Below are 5,057 nucleotides of genomic sequence, written 5' to 3' on the forward strand. Positions count from 1 at the left end.
CACCCTTCGTCTGCTTACGACGCAAACAGCAGTTCACTCATTGGTGGTGCATTTAAAAAGGTCATCAGTACAGAGTCAAAGAGGAGTTTGGTTTGATGTTGTTTTTTGGTACAGAAAGAGGGGGAAATGATGTTCCTTTGGAATGTGATAAGATAAGGAGAGGAAGGGGCTCTGACTTGGGCGGATGACCTATACAGTTGGGTTGCAAATACTTTCTTAAAGTAAAGAATTGCCTGAACAGGGACTTGAACCCTGGACCCTCAGATTAAAAGTCTGATGCTCTACCGACTGAGCTATCCAGGCCCTGTGTGACCCTTGACCTCCTCAAGATTTTCACACACAAGACACCTTGACCTCCTCCTATCTCCATCCATAAGGTGAATACACATTGGGAGCACCTTAAGTGGATAAACTCGGTCTCTCATCAGCCTCAGGCTAGCAGTCAGTTCAGATATCGTGCTGTTGATTAAACTTCACTGTTCCTGCCTCCACTGGACAAAAAGCGAAACACAAGGTCACAAGACTCCAAAAGTCTCAGTGCTTAATCAAGTTCAGTTTCCTGACTTGCTATGATACAAAAGGCCAGGTAAAATATTTCAAATGTGACTGAAATCAAATCATCCTTGACACTCAAGCAATAACACAAGTTCGAATCGTTGCATTTTTACTGAAGCGGTTTCTTAATTGGAAATATTTGACTTTCAAAAGGCTTTGATAGCCACATAGTGCATTACCTTGGGATGAATGACCGGGTGTTCTACATTTAATACATTGTTTGTTAAAGAAATAAATACATGGAATGCAAGTATAACATTTGTTCGTTATACTTTGCTTCTCCATTGCAGGAAGTATGTCTAAATTGCCTTTATTGTGCTGGTAAAACAGCATTGTTGAGATAAATAGTTGTGAAACTAGTGTGGCCATATTATCATACTTCTGCAAGTTGGGTCCGTGTGTGTGTAGCACATTACCATATACGGATTATTCATTTATTTATATTATTATTATTATTATCATTTACTTTTTTAAATAAAATACATGAAGGTTAAGTAGAAATTAGACAGTAGTGTGGACTCAGAGTTCTGGATGACATCAGTGTTGTTAGATCGATGATCTTGTAGGTACGGCTTTTACAGGATGACATCATACAACAGTGCAGGCAGCCTGGAATGCATCATAGGCTGTGGTGTTAGAAAAAGAGCAAAAGAAAAGAAAAAAAAGAGGGAGAAAGGAGAAAAACAAAAATGGAAGAGATCCTACCCTAAGACCTGACCCACCACACCAACAGTCACACAAACCCCACATTCACACACCCATTCATGCGATAAAGACACCATTTGGTGTTCAAGTTTCCAGTCATTGGTCCAGCATAGCCTGTAGATCTGTAAAGTAGGAAAGAAATGGTTGCCGTTTTGTGATAGAACTTAGAGCTGCATTCTGACTGATGGCAGAGTGAAAAGGGCGACTGACCCACCCAGGACACTCAAATCAGACAGAGCTGTGATATGGAGTCTGCCATGTGTGGACGATCTTCCTTATCAGCCCAGAGCAGCTCTATCAGACGCCATCAGGCCGGCGTGATGAGCTGCTGCCGTGTGAGGGTAATGTGTACCGAGCGCCTCTGTCCCTTCCTGTGTCGCTGGGCTCTACCGCTCCTCTTCCTCCTTTTGGCTCAGTGAGATGAAGGTTAGATTAGATTTTTTTCTCTCCTCTCTGTTCTGCTTGTCATGGAATCCTTCAGTAATTCCAACGTTGTTCAGACGATGTCCATGTCCTCATTTGGAAACCGTTTTACCTGCAGTACATACTTTTAATTTTACTTCAGTGTGAGAAATACCTTGTTAACTATATTCCTCAATAGTTTGACAGCTATTTGTTAAACAATTAACCTTTAATGGTAACTTTTCTTCAAGAAAAATCCATCACACTCACGCGCTGCCAGCTCCGTTCCTTCTCTAACCCAGTATGCATCACTCTTCCCGCCTTCCCGCCTACTCCTCTCATCACCTCGCTTACACTTATTAGAAATATGAGTGCACATCACAACACTGAGCTGCATCTCCCTTGATGCTGAAAGTGAAAATTTAAAAGTGTACTAGTCAGACGAGTTGTAACCAAGGTGCCCATTTTGTTTTTTTTTGTTGTTTTGTTTGCGTTCACGAATGAAACAAGCACTTGGGAGATAAATTGCAGATTGTCACATCATGTCAAACACGTTTTACACATTTTTCTGCTTGTGCGCTTTGAGAGGTAACAGCACAATTAATCGGTATGGCCACTTAAAGTAGCTTCGATGTAGCTAGCTACTTTTTCTTGTACTGTAGAGAGTAGGTTCCAGGCTCCTACTTTAAATCACTAAAATATATTGTAGCACACTAAATGGAGCACAGAGGGGAGAGAGAGGCTAGGATGGAGCTTCTGGCCGTTATCATTAGCACCCTGCAGGTAACAGCACAGTCACATTTTTGAATCGGAGCAGCTGCAGCTTGAGATTCTTCTTCTGCAAAAGGAAATACCATTGAAAAATTGCCTTTGGCGCTCAACCTGAACCTTTAAAATGCAAAAGATTTAGCTGAAAGTGAAACAGACTCAGCTTAAAAATGTTACAAAATATGAAATGATCCTGCCACTAAAAAGAATTCAGATTATCAAAATGAAATAATGCAGTTGATAAATTAAACTAAAATACTTTAATTCAAATACCTGTAAAATTAAAGATTTTTTTTACAGCTGTAATGTCATATCGGAAATTTAATAAGATTTGATAGTTTTAGACCTCAACTTTGTTGAACAGAGTGTTGGCACTGTAATATAATTCACTGAGCTTATGAACAATATAAACTTTGACTCCTGATGTTTTGACTTTCTCCATCTTCTTTGTAAGAAGAAGAGAAAGCAGGGTTTTCTTCTCGGGGGATCTCCGGCAGCAGACCAACTCAGCACACGAGGATTCATCAAATCAGAGTTCATCATAGGAAAAGTTAACTTAAGACTCAAACACATGCTTCAGTTCCATGTGGACTGTCGAGGCAGCCGCCCACCCTTCTCTCTCTCTCTCTCTCTCTCTCTCTCTCTCTCTCTCTCTCTCTCTCTCTCTCTCTCTCTCTCTCTATCTCTCCCTCTCTCTGTGTGTGTGTGTAGGTGTTTGGTTGTTTGTGATGTTGCTGTTCTTGTCTCGTCTACCATGAGCTCTCTGAATTAAATAACAACACTCCACACAACATGCCGGAGCCTGAGGGCCATTACATATCATCCATCCATCCTTCCATCCGTCCTCTCCACCAGTTTATCTTGTGCTGGATTGTGGGGAGCTGGAGCCTCTCCAACCGATCATCGAGCAACTCACACACATACACAAACACATACACACACACACACGCACACACACACACACTCACACACACACACACACACACACACACACACACACAGGGATGAGTGCAGCGCCCTCGTTGATGATGGCGAGAGGTTGAAGAGAGACCTTCAGGTGATGGATGCGGCCAAGGAGAAAAAGAAGAAGTCAGCGTGGAAGAAACAGAGTCCAAGGAAGGAGAGGAGGAGGAAGAGATGGGTTTGATGAAGGCAGTAGGTGGAACTACTCCATCATTCTCACTACCTTCCTGTGTCCTCTCTCTCGCTCTCTTTCTCTTTCTCTCTCTCTTTCTCTCTCACTCTCTCTCTCTCTCTCTCTCTCTCTCTCTCTCTCTCTCTCATATATTGGCTTGTGTAGATCCTCGCGGTCCCACATTAATAAAAGTGAACGAGTGAAGCCAAGTTGAGACAGTTGCATAATCCAGGACTAAATCTGGAAACGGATCGACATCGCTGCGTCATTTCTGTTACGTGATTTCACTTTAATCATTATGTGAAGATTTAGACTTCAACAATTCCATCACCATAAGCACCCACACAGCAAAACATTGATACTGAGGAAGATCTAAGGCGATTAACACGGATTAATCATGTAAAAAATGATATTTTGGGAAGGAGGCTGGTTATGAATTGCAAATCTTGTATTAAAACATTATGAAATTGACCGAGATTACACAACAACCTCCTTTCTCTCTTGAGAACACGCCGCACAGCGTATCTGTGCATTATTCCCACCACGGCTGCAGGTGCCGAGAGGTTTTCATATGTGGGAATTTGCATTTAGCCAACTTTGTTTGATTGGACTTGTAGAGGGCAGTCACAGACACACTCCTCCTCCTCCTCCTGCTCCCGTATTTGTTTTTCGGCCTGGAAATGCGATTGCCAGTGACAACCGCGGTGACGTAGCAGCCCGGCGAGCAGGTGCTTTGGGCCGCCTGCCCATTCTCTGAACCGGCCACAGAGGAATATCTGTCAGGCCCGGTTACTGCCGCCGCTATCTAGCCCCGGCACTTGGAGTGTATTTGGGAGGTCTGCAGGAGTGTGCGTTTGCGAGCGTGTTTGTGTGAGAGTGTGAGAGGAGTGGAGCGGAGGCTACAGGCAATGAAACAGTGAAGACGTGAAGCCACCAGGGAGGGCCTCCTTCTCTCAGCTTAGCTTGTGCAAATGCCTGTTTTGTGAATTATTGAGTTTATTTTGTGTTCTGATAACTCGACCTTCTCCACCACATTCAGAGTCTTGGATCTTACACAAGGCGGTAAAGGTAGATTCACAAGAATGCTGCAGAAGTATTTGTTCGACACTGTCAATGTCCCGCAAGAGGCCTTGTACTTAATTTCCGACAATCTTACAAAACAGTTGAAAGTATGTTACAGTATTCAAGCGTCGGTGTAGACCTTGATTTGATTGATTGTTGTGATACATGTATATATTTGAATCAAGATTGAATTATCTCGTATATTTGAATGAATGGGGTTTCTGAGTAATGACACACAACTTGCAGAATTTCGATATCCTAACTATTAGGATTGTGAGAAGGTACATAACCCAATAACCCTGCAGTCCTAAAGAGTCTAGCTCCAGATTCATTCAGCATAATGGACGATCGATAATGGGAGACTGTGTCCTTAAACTTTGGCCGATTTCTTTGAATCTAATCCTCTGCAAACCGCTGTGGTTATTATTTT

The 5,057-nt window shown here is 42.6% G+C and overlaps 1 non-coding gene across 1 annotated transcript; it reads right to left on the reverse strand.

Moving 5' to 3' along the window:
* Positions 1-230: 230 nt before the first annotated feature.
* Positions 231-303, reverse strand: trnak-uuu (transfer RNA lysine (anticodon UUU)). The gene has a single exon. It is a non-coding gene; the product is annotated as a tRNA-Lys (tRNA).
* Between the last annotated feature and the right edge of the window lie 4,754 nt (positions 304-5,057).

Source organism: Genypterus blacodes, unplaced genomic scaffold, assembly GCF_046128005.1.
Source record: "Genypterus blacodes isolate CSIRO-AG114 ecotype Tasmania unplaced genomic scaffold, CSIRO-AGI_Gbla_v1 ptg000062l_1, whole genome shotgun sequence".
In the NCBI taxonomy this organism is placed as follows: domain Eukaryota; kingdom Metazoa; phylum Chordata; class Actinopteri; order Ophidiiformes; family Ophidiidae; genus Genypterus; species Genypterus blacodes.